Genomic DNA, 9,447 nt, shown 5'->3' on the forward strand with positions numbered 1-9,447 from the left:
GCAAAAATACAAGACTCCCCCCGGCATCAAGCCTCAGAAACTTCTCTTCCTCTTGGAATCAAAGCACATGTTTCTTTCCTGATGATCCCCTCAATGCTTCAACTCCACACCAGGCACCTCAGGCCCACCGGTGTGTTCAAGGCACCAGGCAACCGGGCTTGTGAAAGTACACACTGAAAACAACCTCAATGTCCATCAAGAGGGGGCTGCAAGAGTGAGTCAAGGTTCACTCCGCAGCAAGATGACCTGCTGTTGTTAAAGAGAATGGACCAAAGTATGTGTGCTAAAATCAAACGATCCCAGGATAAATCTTAGCGAGCGTCAGTAAGTACAGAGCAATGGAAATTGCATGCAACTGTGGGAATAAGCAAGAGAGAAAGGAAGAGGTGTGCATGGGGGTTCTGCCACACTTGACTAGGCTCTAAATATTTAATTGGTATAGGCTCTGGGCTTTGGAGGAGTTCAGCTGAGGAAATCAGAAGTATGAATTTCTTTTATTCTGTGTGTGTGTTTTTTATGATAAAAAAGTTAAACTTAATTCAATATATTTGCCTAAGGTTTGTGGCTAGAGGTACCAAAAATATGTTACCATAGCCAGGTGTAGTTACATATACCTATAATCCCAATACTCAGAAGACTAAGGCAGGAAAACAAATTCAGAGTCAGCCCAGGCTAAGCAGGAAGATCTTGTCTAAGAAACAAAGAAAGAGGGGAGCGAGGGAGGGGAAAATATTTCATGAATAGCTCTCTCTAGGCAGCATCTGGCATCTCCCTAGGACAAGATGCTGTGGGGGAGGGGAGGAGGAAGACACCGAGGCGATCAAGGGAAGGGAGTACAGCCTCTGAGCCCAATCCATTCCCTGTTTACTTCACCCTAAGCCCCCAAATACAAAGTTTTCCTATCAAAGAAAAGCAAACAGATTTTGACAGTGACAGAAAGGAAACAAAGCTATTCCATACCAAGGGCCACCTGTAGGACTCCAAGGTCCAAGGTCTGCTGTGCAAGTGTTTGTCTGTCTGTCCCAGGGAGGCTGAAAACCAGGAATCCAGCAGACACTTCTCCCGAGGCCTCCCCAGCCGCCAGCAAGGCTCCAAGTCTTAGCGTTATGAGCCCACCCCCATTTTAGCAGCTAAAGAAAGCTATTTCAACAGATTTCTAGGCCTGGCCCCACTCCAAGGACAAGCTAAAAACAGTTTCTCCAAAATCTCAGCTTAAAACCCCAACCCCTTAGCCACTAAACTGCATGTACCTTTCAAGAAACGGAAGCTGTAGCATAGGGCTGAGAGATGCATTCCTCTGTCTATTCTTACTAACGGGTTACATATATTGTCTAAAAGCCCCCCTTTAATGGGTGTGTCAATAAATACTCTGCACTCAAAAGCACTGATGTATTTCCTTCACGTGATTTTGCCCCCAAGGAATAATACAAAAACCATCCCAGTTTCTCTTGCTGTCGAAGGGATGACACAATGGCCATTAGGGCAAGTGGGGGCCAAGGTATAGGGGAGAGAGATCTGAACAACAGGGAGTGGTCCACGAGCACAACCCTTCCTGCAGACAACTTCAACCCCAGGGACAATACAGCTAGCAGTTTCGTAATGGCGGCAAGCTCACAACTGCCCAGGGCTCTGAGAACGGAGGCCAGGGAGGGTCGAGTACGCTTGGTTCCCCTTTCTCTAAGATACTCTCCTGACTGTGAAGTGTTCAACAAATGACTCCCAAGAAAACAAGCACAAATGGTATCTCAAAGCTACTAGGACCACACTAGCAACATACCGAAGAACTACAAACAGCCCCTGCTCCCTTGACAGGGCCCAGGTAAGGTTAAGGTAGGTCCTACCAGGAAGCCCACAACCTTTATTACATGTAGACCAGCACTTCTCCAAGGTCCTCCACCCCAGGGAGGCTCTAAGTCTCTAGGGCATATCCAGTTTCACCATACTGGTCTTCTCAGGGGAAAACTTGAGAACCCAGATCCCTCTGTGTAGAACCTGCCATCACCACAGTACATAAGCCCATTCCTTTCCTATTCTGTGTCCATCCAGAGCCCTGGGGCATGAACACCCTCCACTACCACAGACTCTTTTCTTGGCAACAACCCCCTCTCCCCGCCCCAACTTATCCTGTTTACACCATTGTTTGTATTTCACAGGAAACAACTAGGACAGCAAGAGACAATGACTGTGGGAAGGCAGGATGGCTGCAAAGAACAGACATGATCTCTACTCTTCCTCTGCAAGGACAGCTACGGGCTACCAGGCCTTCCCTTTGCGGAAGTGAGTAAGCCCCTACCTGCAGCCAACAGGTTTTCCTTACAGCAGAAGGGAGCCTTGCTCCTATAAAGCTGAGACAGCTGCAGGCAGAGACAGGCCAGTAGGTCAACTGCGCCGGGGACAGGGGGATGACCAATTGAAATAAGAGGAGACAGACAGAAAACCAGAGAAGCCTCTCTCTTGGAGAAGGAAAGAACATGCAGATCAGGAAAAAAACTGTTCAGACCGAGGGAACAGAAGGGACCACCTGTGGCCCTTCCCAGGGACCCAGAGTAGAGGAAAGAAGGAAGTCCTAGGCTGGTAGGGGGCTGCAGAGTTGTCACACTGGTTTGTCTAGGACTGGGAAAGCACAAGACAGGAGGTCCGCTGCAGCTTTAGAGGATTTCAGAAAAGAGAATGGTTGTGGTCTGAGAGCCAATAGACCCAGTAGCCCAAAGTTTGGAGATGGGGGCTGCAAGACACAGGTCCTATGTCCTTATCTATGGGCAAGTAGATTTTTTTTCTTTCTTTTTTTATTAAGAATTTTTTTTTCATTCATTTTACACACCAATCAAAGATCCCCCTCTTCCCTCCTCCTGCCTCCCCCAGCCTCCCCTCTACCCACCTCCAACTCCCACCCACAAGAAGGCAAGGCCTCCCATGGGGAGGCACATCCAGTAGAGGCAAGTCCAAGCCCTTCCCCCTGCCTCAAAAGGGCAAGGAGATTAAGACACCAGGAACCATCAGTCCACTCTGAAACAAAAAGACCAAGGTTTCTTGAAATAGTAGCCACCTTTAGTCCTGAAGCCTTGCTGACACTGTCAAAGAGAAAGGCACTGGTCAGGAGGAACACCCACAGGAGAAAACGCCCCTCCTGAGAAACACATGTGGGTGGCCATGAGCCTGGGTCAGGTGAAAAGCTCACAAAAACTGAACACAGGGTACTGAAAGGATTCAGTCCTTCACCAAACGTTAGCCAAGTCATCCGAGCCTTCTTTCTGTTCAACTAGCTCTCTCCGATCTTGGATTTGGAGAGGCCCATTCAAGAATCTGCTAAGAATCCTGCTAAGTCAATTTACCTCCAATTTATTATCAAATTCCTCACCCTTCTTTATCCCTCACATAGTATCTGGCCACTTGGCTTGCCTTCAGAAAGAATCCTGTCAGGTCCATTCAGCTAAAAATGTCTCCTAGCCTCAAAAATTCTCTAGGATCCTGGCATAGTGCTCCCTGGCTGTTAAGTTCCCCCTTTCCTAGGGTTTTGGAATTGAGCCCAGTCTCTCTCCCCTACTTAAAACCCCTGCTGCAGCAGTCTTGAATAGTTCACCTTAACACTTCAACAGGTGCCAGAATAATTTTCTTCTTTAAGCACAGAATTCCCCATTCTTCCAAGACTCATGGCTCCTTACCCTCACCCAGAGTATCACCCACACTTTGGTCTAGAGTTGTCACCTCCTACAAGCCTCAGAAGACTGGGTCCACGTGGCCCAGGAGTACAGGCTGGTCCAGAAACAGAGAAGCCAGGGAGAGGGGCAGGGGCATTTACCGCCAGTCTGGGAAGCAAAGAAGCAGCCTGGAGCACAGCTGGACATCCCAATATCGGGACTGTATGGTTCTGATGCTGAGAGTCCCACCACAGCCTGAACAGTACAGCAGGTTTGGGGTGTGAAAGCTGAGGGAGCTGTTTTCCTTATCCTCTGATATTTTAAAAGAGACCCTGCTGGGGACCCCTCCCACACCAACCTCAGAAACAAACAAAAGAGGTTTATTTCAAGGGACACTCATTCCCTTCCAGGTGCTATGAGGACCCTGTCTTGGATGTCAAAGCTATGACATCCTCAAAGACCCTGTTTCTGAATGCTTTTTGGGCTCTGTAGCATACAAGATCACAGACCCAATAACAGGGGCACACAGTCAGAGAAAACCGAGAGAAGGTTTACCAGCCTGTGACCAGACTCTGCCCCAAATCTTCCCCACCACTTCAGCTCCGCAAGATGACTGAGGACTCAAGAGTGTTGAGGACACCATGAGTTTACCTCCTACCAGGATGCCAGCAGCCACTTCAGACATCTGTTCTGGTGCTTAGCCACATAGTATACAGACCAGAGAGCCTAAGGAGGGGCAGCTATCTACCTGATAGATGTGGGCTCTGGCTGCTTATAAAGGCAGAATAGATCCTAAGAGGTGGGGATGCCAACTCCAGCCTGTCCAAGCCCACTTACACTGCGATTACCAGGCCTACTACTTCCAAAGACAAAACCCACAGCCATGCCCAGCCCCGCCCAACCCCCAAGGGTGGAGGAAGCAGAGTTCCCAGAATCAGCTGTTGGTAAGCACTTGCTGGGAACTGCCAGAAAGATAGTAGCTGTCCCTAAACAGTGTCAGGCCCAACCCAGGAGCTTGAGACCATGTTCCTCAAACCTGAGGTGTGTACTGGATTCTCAGCAACCAAGACAGACAGGGCAGACCTGATTCTGCTCCCTTCACGGATGAGAAGATACCCAACTTCAGTCTAGGTTCCACAGCTAGCAATTAGACATCAGTCAAAAGCTGGCCTCCTTACTGCTCATCTGCAAGCTGGACTATGCTAGGCATCTTCATGCTGAGTGGGCAGATGCATCAACGGTTGCCCACAGGCCAGGTCAGGTTCTGAACCCAATGCAAGTACTTGCTCTGTGTGAATCAAAACACACAGGGATGGAAGAAAGGGGCCAGGAGACCATGAAACCAAGGTGGCTCACAGTCGGAGGCAGCCCTGCTACACTGTAGGAGAAGGCACATCAGAGTGCTGCCCACTCACCGGGCCGAAGACTGAAAACAACCACGCACGGCCGATCCTGGGTACTGGTGACCAGCCAAGAAGAAGAGCTGCCACAGGCCTTTAGGCCTCCTGCCACTCCACAGGTGGGAAAACAGAGGCCCTGAAAAAGCAGTACCGGTGCCTAAGAATGAACCGTGAACTAACCTCCACAAAGAATACCTAAGGTCTCCTCATGTCCACTGGCAGGATGTGCAGACAGGTGGCAGAACACAAAGGGAAAACTCAGTGTGGCTGGAGAAGTGCATCTAACGGGTTTCTACCCTGTTCTTCTGTTGACGCTTCCCCCCAGTCACTCCACCAAACTGCCAGTCTGTTCCACACTCGCTGTCCTGAAAGCCTGGCCTCAGTCACACACAGCAACTAAGGGCACCTCTGCCTGCTCTGCTTCTAGGAAAAGTTACTTCCCATCCGGGCAAGGATGGGGAGTACAGCACGACCAGCTGCCCACTGGCTGCATGAGAAGGGCGGCCAGGCCCGCTTCCCTGCCCACAGGCAGGGTTCTCTCTCTAAAGGCACTAACACCCAGCAGCAGGAAACAGGGATTGTCACCTCCATTCAGTCTCCAGGCTGGGACTTCCTGCTTTTGAATAAATGAATTAGCCAATGAGCAAAAGGACTCAGGAGGAGTTCAAGTAACTTGCCCAAGTTAATGACAGGAGTGCTCTGTCATTAAAGACCACCCCTCCATCCCTAAGGGTCATTCTTGTTTATCAAGCTTCTACCTTTCACTTGGGGCAACTCCATCTTTAAAAAGCACTTCTTTGACTAATTCACAACAGTGTTCTTGGTGGCACAGAGACAAAGAATGAAACCAGGACCCAGAGCTAGAGAAGAAACAAGTGACAGGCAAGTGATAGGCTTCATGCTATTCATTAAATGTTTTTGATTCCCACCCCACCCTCACCCTGAGGGTGACTCTGGTCATGTTACTTGGTGCAGCCAATGAAACGCCACTTCATTATGCCACATCTGCCAGACATGGGCAAAAGCTATAAGAGCCAAGACTCATCAGGCTATGTCTAAGTGGCTAGGGACATGAATTGGTCTATAATAACGGCAACGTAAAGCAGATATGTGATATAAATGTGGAGTTACCAAAAAAAAAAAAAAAAAAAAGGCCTGTTGCTTTAAGCCACTGAAGTTTGAAGTTTGGCATTAACCACATCAAACCCTGATCTCTACAGAAGGCACTGACTCTCCAGCCATGCTTGCAATCCTCCGGCCTCATAGGGCGGAGACTGCAGTCAAGCCGGCAGGGATTCAGGGGTGGCATGTGCTGAGGTCATGGTAGATAGGTGAGCTACTTGGAAGCTGGGCCTGGAGGGAGCCTGTACTGCAGGACTCAGCAGTTCTGCCTTGGGCCAGGCTTTCTCACTATGTTTAAGCACCTCCAGGAGGAACACATCACCTAAATGAGAGGCTCCAACTCTCAGACAGAGAGAGACCTCAAGGAAATCACTCCGACCTTTCTGGGCCATAGTTTTCTCATTTGTAAAATCGGGTAGTTAATGTCTACCACACTGGGTTGTTTCAGGGATTAAACAATTAAAGTAAAGCTGGGATCATGGCCTGATAGAAGTCTCCATAAATACTAAACCTTAACAAACTCTCCACTATGCCATGTAATAGCTGTATGCTTGCTTGATCATAAGTTCACTAGGTTTTAAACAAGCAAGGGGCTCTCAGGACTGGCATACTGGCATTTTTAGGTGTTGTTAAAAATTATTTCTGTTTAACTTCTCTGATAAAGTTAAACAGGGTCAAATCCCTAGGCACATGGTGGCCCAGGGTAAGGTCCCGGAAGTGGTAAAAGAACCCAGGGCTTCCCTGTACCCTGGCCTCTTTGTAATTTCGCCTCATTTCTGTAACCTGCAGGGCAGGCTCCTCCCCACCCACACAAAGCATGAGTCTCATCCTCCATCACAAACATGGCAAGGGAGAAGCCCTCACCTATCCTCAGAGACCAGCGAGCACAGCTGCCCTAATAAGAAGAGGGGTGAGGGGGAGGGTCTTCCCAGGGCAGCCAACCCTTCCCCTCCATGCCATTTCTTCTTGGAAACAGCCACAAACCTTTGGAGGATCAGTGGCTCAGACTGTTTGAAAGAGCAACTAAGCCTAGATCAAGCTCACGCCAATCAACACCATTGAGCACCTACTGCAGGCCCACCACTAAAGGCTTACAGCTGGTCAGGAGGTGTGAGCCCAGAGTGTCCGCTATAGCACAGAGCACTTAAACACATTAGGTGGACCAGAGAGAGTCCAAAAATGTAGAAAGGAGGCAGAATATAGAAAGGTAGAAAACGGGTCGGAAGGATCATGAATTCAAGGCAACCCTGGGTTACACAAAACCCTTACCCCAAAAAGAAAAAAAAAATCTCAAAATAGGTCACAAGGCTTGGGGACAGCTGCGGGAGGGGCCGGAGAGCAGTAGTCTGGGCTTCTTCCTAAGGGTTCCAGGGCCCAAGAGTTTTGAAAGGAAGGGTGTCTCCGGCAACCACTGAGCTGTTAGAATGTGGGGCCCCAGATTTCCTTTCATAAATAAGGAAGCACTCAGCAGGCACCAACCAACTTCTACTCAGAAGTCAAGGGGCTGTGTGTGGGGAAACTGCCCAGTATTTGGCAGAAAACTGACCCACAACCACCAGTCCTGCGGGTAACCTCCTAGCGAGCTGGGAACACACCTGCTACAGGCCCCAAGCCAGCGTCCTGTACACGCTGCCCAACACATCTCCATGTCCCCAAACACCAGCGTCCTGATACAGCCATTAAGTGTTCACCATGGCTCTGCAACCAGCTCCAGGCAAGCACTGGTTGAAGACACTGAGTTTTGAGACTACTGACCGCCTCTCACCGGAGAACGAGTTTCGGTCCTCCAGACAGCAGTTTCTGTGGTTCAGGGGCCGGAGTCCCCATTCGCACACTCTCCCCACCCTCTGCACTGACGCCTAACAGGGAAGGGAATGGGGGCTGCAACCTGGGCCGAGCCAAGGTACAGCCAGAACCAAAACTCGGCCAAAGCTCGGGCTAGGTCAGGGGTCGGGCTCTGCTTCCAAACACAGCCCCTAGCGACCAGCACCGAGACGCCGGGGTGGCCACCTCCTCAAACTCCGGCAGGACAGCACGGGACCCGGCGACTGGGAGCACACTCAGGGTGGGTGGGGGCTGGGCGACCGTCCCCTCGCCGGGGACCGGAGCTGAAGAAGGCGCCCTCCACTGGGCTCACAGGTGAGGACCGGCAGAGCCCAGGCGGCAGCAGGGTGCAGCCACACCTTCCGGGGCGCCCGCCCGTGCCTCCCACTCCACGCAGCGCCCGAGTTCGGCTCAGCGGGGTCCCGGCCCGCGGCCTCCAGAGCTCGCGGGCGGTCTCAGCAAGACAAAGCCCGCGCCGCCCGCAGGGCCGCCCCCCGCCGGGCAAGGGAGTCCCGGGGCCGAGCGGGAACGCGGGGAGCAGCCGCCGTCCCGAGAGGACGCTCACGAGGGCCGGCCCGAGACAATGAGGACAGGCCCGACGCTGCAGCGGGGCCGCGCGTTCTACTTACCCGGGCGCGGCAGCAGCGGCGGCGGCGGCGGCGGCGGCGGCGGCACGGCCCGGTCGGTCGGCCGAGGAAGTTAGACCAAGTTCGGCAGCGCAGAGCGGGAGGGCGCGACTCGGGCCGTCCGAGCGGCGGGGGCGGGGCGCGGAGGGGCGGGGCCGCGGCGGAGAAAGAGGCGCAGCTTCCCCGCGCCGCTCGGCCGCCCCGCGCGTCGGGCCCACCCAGGCCCCGCCCCCGGCGCTGGCTCCTCCCCCACGCAGGCACCGCCCCATCACTCGCTCCTCCCCCCGCCCAGGTCGGGCTCCCGCCGCTCGCCCCGCCCCCTCTGCCATCAATCCACACCCCACCGCCCGCTACCCCTCCCACATTGGTCTCCTCGCCCCCTCTACGCCCCGCCTGTGCCCCGCCCCGCGGGTCGTCGAGCCCCGCCCCCACGGCTCGCCCCGCCCCCACGGCTCACCCCGCCCCCACGGCTCACCTCGCCCTGAAAGCTGCCTGCCTTGGGTGGTGAAGCGGCTCGCTGGCCCGCCCCTTTGTCCGGCTCTGGGCGGTGCCCCAAGCGGGATTTACCGGGTTCCGCCTTCTCTGTGGCTCCGCGATGCTGGCGGAGCCTGGACTTTGGCCAGTCACTTGTGGCGGCCAGTTGAGATCTTGGCTGAGTTACGCTGTGCAAATGCCCCTCCGGCCTTAGCATCTGACCGGGCGGGAGCTGAGCCGGGGAGAAATGCGAGTTGCAAGATGCCTTGTCTTAAGGAATGCCCGGGGTGACTGGGAGGTAGAAGAAGATTGGGAAAATGGCTGGTTTTAAGATGGAAGGCGCTCCTACCCAGCCTTGGTGGG

General features: G+C 52.9%; 1 protein-coding gene across 1 annotated transcript in view; it reads right to left on the minus strand.

Moving 5' to 3' along the window:
• Positions 1-8,650, minus strand: part of Tspan14 (tetraspanin 14) — a 56,615-nt gene extending 47,965 nt beyond the window's left edge. The window contains exon 1 of the mRNA XM_059274161.1: positions 8,614-8,650. The gene's annotated coding sequence lies outside the window, so the exon portion shown is untranslated. The remainder of the gene's footprint in view (positions 1-8,613) is intronic.
• Positions 8,651-9,447: the final 797 nt, after the last annotated feature.

The sequence above is a fragment of the Peromyscus eremicus genome, chromosome 9 (assembly GCF_949786415.1).
Source record: "Peromyscus eremicus chromosome 9, PerEre_H2_v1, whole genome shotgun sequence".
Taxonomy (NCBI): domain Eukaryota; kingdom Metazoa; phylum Chordata; class Mammalia; order Rodentia; family Cricetidae; genus Peromyscus; species Peromyscus eremicus.